Source organism: Salmo salar, chromosome ssa14 (assembly GCF_905237065.1).
Source record: "Salmo salar chromosome ssa14, Ssal_v3.1, whole genome shotgun sequence".
NCBI classification, from domain to species: domain Eukaryota; kingdom Metazoa; phylum Chordata; class Actinopteri; order Salmoniformes; family Salmonidae; genus Salmo; species Salmo salar.
This window is the reverse complement of record NC_059455.1, coordinates 21,881,882-21,889,380: the sequence shown is the minus strand read 5'-3', so window position 1 is coordinate 21,889,380 and position 7,499 is coordinate 21,881,882. Positions and strand designations below refer to the sequence as shown.

General features: G+C 42.0%; 1 long non-coding RNA gene across 1 annotated transcript; it reads right to left on the bottom strand.

The window, feature by feature from the left end:
- Nucleotides 1-654: 654 nt before the first annotated feature.
- Nucleotides 655-2,038, bottom strand: LOC106569112 (uncharacterized). The gene is made up of 3 exons (XR_006758765.1): nt 1,511-2,038; nt 1,155-1,224; nt 655-855 (listed from the first exon to the last, which is right to left on the bottom strand). It is a non-coding gene; the product is annotated as an uncharacterized lncRNA (long non-coding RNA).
- Between the last annotated feature and the right edge of the window lie 5,461 nt (nt 2,039-7,499).

The window sequence follows — 7,499 nt, the reverse complement described above, 5'->3', positions numbered from 1 at the left end:
GACACAAACCAGTGTGCCTGGCACCTACCACAATACCCTTTCAAAGGCGCTTAAATCTTGTGTCTTGCCCATTCACCCTCTGAATGGCACACATACACAATCCATATCTCAATTGTCTCAAGGCTTAAAAATGATTCTTTAACTTGTCTCCTCCCCTTCATCTACACTAATTTGAAATGGATTTAACAAGTGACATCATTAAGGGATCATAGCTTTCACCAGGTCAGTCTATGTCATGGATAGAGCAGGTGTCCTTAATGTTTTGTACACTCAGTGTATACCATCATCACAAACTTAGACAATCTTTATTTGACCGACAAATCTTAACAAAAGTAATAGGTTATTAGAACCTACTAGAACAGTCTACTAGAATGCTATCTCAAATTCAGTGTTTGCAAGAAAAATATAGGTTTTTGTTTCACTGTACTTACTGCTCCATCCGGGACACATATTGCCTGGAAACAGCCTCCTGGTTGGTTGAGGGCCTCTTTCAGGAACTCTATTTCTGTGTTGGGATGTCCATGAGTTATACAAGTGCAGTAGGAAACACACATTTTTTGCATTTCAACTTAAGATACTGAAGCAGGATTTTATATGTTCTTCCTTCACTATCAGACTGTAGCTTTTAAAAATCCCCCCCCGAAAACATAAAATAATTTTAAAGTATTTTGACCAAACTACAGCGAATTGTGTGTCTGGCATGTCCCCTCCATAGTCCTTCATTGCTTCTTCATACATCATGCAGGGTAAGGGTGTGGAAAAAGGTCCTTTCTCCACAGGCCAGGCGTACTGGACCAAGCCCTCAATCAGCCGTCAGATTCCAGCTTGATCCACATATTACATTTCAATGTCCACCTAGAGGAATGAGGGCAGAATTAAACTTGAATTATATGTGTGTATGTTTGTGTGTGTGTGTGTGTGTGTGTGTTTGTGTGTGTGTGTGTGTGTGTGTGTGTGTGTGTGTGTGTGTGTGTGTGTGTGTGTGTGTGTGTGTGTGTGTGTGTGTTGGCAGCGAAGATCTTTAACAGAGTGGGTGTCAAACTAGGAACCCCATTAAATCTGTTTGACGCTCATCTGCAAAGATGATTTTTTTACTGTATCTGTCCTCAGAAGTAGTTCATCAAGTCTCTTTATAGAGCTAATCACCACATTACCTGGGTGAATTCGGGCTGTCTGTCTGGTTTGGAACCTTCATCTCTGTAGCACCGGGCCAGTTGAAAGTACCTGCCAGATAAAAAATTGACATCCAATTCAATTCCAATTCACGTGCCAATTTTCATGTTTAATAAAAATTGCTCAAAACCTCTGAACTAGGCAGGCACATCAAAAGGAAGGGTTGCACCTGTGCATGGATTTATCTAACTTTTTTCTTCCTTCCTCCCGCATTCACTTTAAGAGTAAATGTAAATCAGTTTCCTAACAGAAGTTGTTTATGTATGAAACAATGGACACAAGGCATCAACTGTAACAATGCCTTGGTGATTCAATACAACCAATCCATGTTGTTTACCTATCAATGACAGCCACCATGAGATGCTGTTTAAACTGTTGAAGACTCTGAGGCAGGGAGTAAAATTGACCAGGTTCTCTTGAGGGCACCACAAACTTCTTTGCACCCTGGAAAATACATAAACATGATCGGAGGACTGGCTCCTCACTGCTCTATAAATAATTTAATAGAGGAGCTACGAGACTATAATACAAATAATTTATCCAAAATTGTGTTTGGATTAAGTAAAATGTTGTGTGAAGTGCACCTAACCATGGAGTCCTCTTAAATAAGGTGGGTGTTTTCAACATCCACAAACCCTAGAATGGAAACAAAAAATAATTAACACAAACAGACTACAATAGAGTAGGAAAGGAACTGGAGAGGTATCTCAAGGACACGCACCATGCACATAGCAGAGGTAATCTCTTATCTTCATCACTAGCTGGGACCTCAGTCTCAGGTTATACTGCATTTGTGACGAATGAGGGTCCAAATACCGATATTGTCACACCCTGATTAGTTTCACCTGTCTTTGTGCTTGTCTCCACCCCCTCCAGGTGTCGCCCATCTCCCCCATTATCCCCAGTGTATTTATACCTGTGTTCTCTGTTTGTCTGTTGCCAGTTCGTTTTGTTTCGTGAAACCTACCAGCGTTTGTCCCCTTGCTCCTGTCTGTTCTTGTTCCTGTTTTCTAGTCTTTCCCGGTTTTGACCTATCGGCCTGCTCTGACCCTGAGCCTGCCTGCCGTTCTATACCTTGCCACAACTCTCTGGATTATTGACCCATGCCTGCCCTGACCCTGAGACTGCCTGCCGTTCTGGACCTGTTGCACCCTTTCTGGATTACTGATCTATGCCTGCCCTTGACCTGTCGTTTGCCTGCCCCTGTACTGGAAATACACTTTTGTTACTTCGACACTGTCTGCATCTTACGTGAAACCTGATAGATATTGCATCCGAAGGGATTCAGATTTCTTTAAACACAGATTAAAGCTCATCAATACTGAAATAGTATTGATAACAATAAATGTTTTTATGTGTCTGATGTTATTATGCATAAATAATGTAAGCGTAATCATATAATGTACTCATATACTCACTTTCACAAAATCTTTGATTTCACAGGGCAGCTGATGGCAGACATTTAGAATCTCCACACTCTCAGCAAGAACCTCAACCTCTCCTGTGGGCATCTCCTACAAGTTACAAAATGATGACACAATCAGAAGGGAGTCATTCACATGAACACTGATGGAGAATATTACTGCCACTTATCTTGTCACCACAGTCTCACCTTGTTCTCTTGTCCATCTGCTTGAAGCCTGGACGTGCCTTTCACCCTGATCACTGATTCAGGGTGTAAGTCACACAAGGCTTTTTTCAGATACATTTTGGCCTAAACCGAGATACAAATACATAGTCAATTTATAGTCAAGTTAAAATACACTGCTCCAAAAAATAAAGGGAACACTTAAACAACACAATGTAACTCCAAGTCAATCACACTTCTGTGAAATCAACCTGTCCACTTAGGAAGCAACACTGATTGACAATAAATTTCACATGCTGTTGTGCAAATGGAATAGACAACAGGTGGAAATTATAGTCAATTAGCAAGACACCCCCAATAAAGGAGTGGTTCTGCAGGTGGGGACCACAGACCACTTCTCAGTTCCTATGCTTCCTGGCTGATGTTTTGGTCACTTTTGAATGCTGGCGGTGCTTTCACTCTAGTGGTAGCATGAAACGGAGTCTACAACCCACACAAGTGGCTCACGTAGTGCAGCTCATCCAGGATGGCACTTCAATGCGAGCTGTGGCAAGAAGGTTTGCTGTGTCTGTCAGCGTAGTGTCAAGAGCATGGAGGCGCTACCAGGAGACGTGGAGGAGGCCGTAGGAGGGCAACAACCCAGCAGCAGGACCGCTACCTCCGCCTTTGTGCAAGGAGGAGCAGGAGAAGCACTGCCAGAGCCCAGCAAAATGACCTCCAGCAGGCCACAAATGTGCATGTGTCTGCTCAAACGGTCAGAAACAGACTCCATGAGGGTGGTATGAGGGCCCGACGTCCACAGGTGGGGGTTGTGCTTACAGCCCAACACCGTGCAGGACGTTTGGCATTTGCCAGAGAACACCAAGATTGGCAAATTCGCCACTGGCGCCCTGTGCTCTTCACAGATGAAAGCAGGTTCACACTGAACACGTGACAGACGTGACAGAGTCTGGAGACGCCGTGGAGAACGTTCTGCTGCCTGCAACATCCTCCAGCATGACCGGTTTGGCGGTGGGTCAGTCATGGTGTGGGGTGGCATTTCTTTGGGGGCCGCACAGCCCTCCATGTGCTCGCCAGAGGTAGCCTGACTGCCATTAGGTACCGAGATGAGATCCTCAGACCCCTTGTGAGACCATATGCTGGTGCGGTTGGCCCTGGGTTCCTCCTAATGCAAGACAATGCTAGACCTAATGTGGCTGGAGTGTGTCAGCAGTTCCTGCAAGAGGAAGGCATTGATGCTATGGACTGGCCCGCCCGTTCCCCAGACCTGAATCCAATTGAGCACATCTGGGACATCATGTCTCGCTCCATCCACCAACGCCACGTTGCACCACAGACTGTCCAGGAGTTGGCGGGTGCTTTAGTCCAGGTCTGGGAGGAGATCCCTCAGGAGACCATCCGCCACCTCATCAGGAGCATGCCCAGGCGTTGTAGGGAGGTCATACAGGCACGTAGAGGCCACACACACTACTGAGCCTCATTTTGACTTGTTTTAAGGACATTACATCAAAGTTGGATCAGCCTGTAGTGTGGTTTTCCACTTTAATTTTCAGTGTGACTCCAAATCCAGACCTCCATGGGTTGATAAATTGGATTTCCATTGATTATTTTTGTGTGATTTTGTTGGCAGCACATTCAACTATGTAAAGAAAAAAGTATTTAATAAGATTATTTATTTCATTCAGATCTAGGATGTGTTGTTTAAGTGTTCCCTTTATTTTTTTGAGCAGTATATATTACATTGGAATTTGATTACCAAAAATATAAGATAGTTACAGTAGTCTTTTTGCAATAATTAATGAAATGGTAAAACAGTCTTACCTCGTCTTAAGGGATAAGAATTTGTGCCAAGCCACTGAAATCTCAGGATAAAAAATATATCCTGTCTGACTGGCGCAAAACAATATGTTAACACGTCAGCACAATGCATTTCTTTCCATTTGAAGGCTACTTTAAATATTAATATAAAACAGTATGTTCGTGCTTGAAACAGAGTGAAACATGTCAAACCTCAGGTACTGCACCCAGCCACAGAGTGACTTCCTCTCCTACATGGGCAGGTCGTAGCTCACCACAAGTGTGACTCTGAAGGAACAAGCTGCTAGAACCTGGAGAGACAAAGTTAGTGTTATGCTTGTTCTATATTAAGCATAGACATCATTATTCATTGAGTAGTTCTTCAAACCTGGTCCTGGACACTCACATGTTGTACTATTTTGTTCCAGCCCTGCAGTAACAAACCTGATTCAGCTTGAGCATCATGAGTTGTTGACCACTTTACATATTAATGCTGGGCTGGAGCAAAACCCTGCACACCTCTGTGGGTGTTCATGATCTGGATTCCAGAACAGCAGTGGTCACCAACCCCAGTTCTGGAGAATGATGTGGCGTTACATATTTATTTAGTATGTGAATCAGGTGTTAGTGTTGGACTAAAACAAAGGCCTGCACCCAACCTCTGGGTCTCCAAGACCAGAAATGATTACCTGACATTATGGCAAGTAACATAGGCTAGCTGTTGTGCACGTTGAGTGTTTGTTGACATTTAGAGAACAATTCAAATGCCTAATGCTGAGTTTGATTAGATGTCATTGCCTTGCAATTGTAATTGTTGCCCTTTGCCAGTGGTGGAAAAAGTACCCAACTGTCATACTATTAAAGATACTTTAATAGAAAATGACTCAAGTAAAAGTCACCCAGTAAAATTCTACTTAAGTAAAAGTCTAAAAGTTTTGGTTTAAAATATACTGAAGTATCAAAAGTAAAAGTATAAATCATTTCAAATTCCTTATATTAAGCAAATCAGATGGCACCATTTTTATTTTTTTTTACATTTACAGAGAGCGAGGGGCACACTAACACTCAGACATCATTTACAAACAAAGCATGTTTGTTTAGTGGGTCCGCCAGATCAGAGGCAGTAGGGATGACCAGGGATGTTTGGTTAAGTGTGTGAATTGGACTATTTTCCTGTCCTACTAAGCATTCAAAATGTAACGAGTACTTTTGGGTTTCAAGGAAAATGTATGGAGTAAAAAGTACAATAGTTTCTTAAGGAATGTAGTGAAGTAAAAGTAGTCAAAAATATAAATAGTAAAGTACAGATACCCCAAAAAACGATTTAAGTATTACTTAAGCAGTATTACTTAAGTAATACTACTTATATTCACAATGGAGAAGGGCAGTGGTGTAAAGCACTTAAGTAAAAATACTTTAAAGAACTACTTAAATAGTTTTTGGGGGTATCTGTACTTTACTATTTATATTTTTGACTACTTTTATTTTGGCATCCTCTGTGCCAATGTTCTGCTTTTATTGGCCATTTCAGATACTTACTAGTGATGGGTCATTGGGAGCCGGCTCGCATATCAGAAGAGCTAAATCTATTTATAAAAATATTTAAAAATTAAGATATCAATAATCAAAAGATTTAATTGAATATAATTAACTAATTATAAAGAACAAAAAACTCTATATAATATAGCCTAAATGCCCAAGACACACACATTCATTCTGACTGTCTGCTCAGACTAACAGCCTCACCTGTTGTTCCTGTCAATCAGACCCACAGTGTCAACCAATGAACCAAAGACGCGTGAGGGAGGGCCAAGCCAACTCACTCACGTCACACACTTAGCAGCCGAGGAGAGAGAGGAAGGACAGCTGTGAAAACAACAGCTGGAAAATGAGTCGGAAGTACAGTAGCATTTGGATGCATTTTAATAATGTAGACAATGTTAGAGCGCAGTGTAGAATTTGCCAAAACAAAATCTCATATTAAGCTTGCCTTACTACTGACTGCTAGACATCAAGGGTAACCACTTCTTACATGTCGGTTACATGTAAGAATATTTTTCGATGTCTAGCTGTCTTCTGGACTGCTTTGAGTTCAGCGACAGACACACCTCAGAGAACTTGGCAGAGGAACTGTTGAGAGTGGCCAGAGAATGGCAAGTAGATGGAAAAGTGGTCTGTTGTGTCAGTGACAATGCAGCTAACATAACCAAAGCCATGAAAATGTTTAAATTGACCCATCATCCATGTCTTGCCCACACAATCAACCTGATTGTAAGAGATGCTCTGAAGGTGATGAAGCCCACTGTGGACAAAGTGAAAGCAGCTGTGGAATACTTCCACAGGAGCACAGTAGGTGCTGAAAAACTAAAGTCTACACAACGCCAGACGGGCATGCCTGAGATGAGACCTAAACAAGACTGCACTACAAGGTGGAATTCAACATTTTATATGTTGAAGCGGTTTCTTGAGTCAAAGGATGCCATCATCTCTACCCTGGCCATTGTCAATGCACCTGTTGATGCTCTGACCCAAGAGGAATGGGAGGTACAGTAAGCAGTTATTACTACGTCATTATTTAATCCAGTATTATATATGTATATGAGCAGTAGATTAAATATGTAGTATCAGTAGACAAAACATGAACCTGAACTAATAAGTTACAGTTCTTTCTTTTCAGCTATGTGACAGCCTCAAAAATGATACTCCTGTGTAAGGGTCTGCAGCGAATCACAGCCAGCCGTCAGAGAGAAGCAAATGTAATCACAGGACATGTGACAGAGTTGATGGACACCCTATGTTCATCAATGGACAGAAGGTTCCACAGAATGGAATATAATAATGTGCTGACAGAAACTGCTGCACTTGACCCCAGGTTTAAGAATTTAGCCTTCAGTGATGCCAGAGCGATTGATGAGGCTCTTCAAATAATAACCTTAGCAGC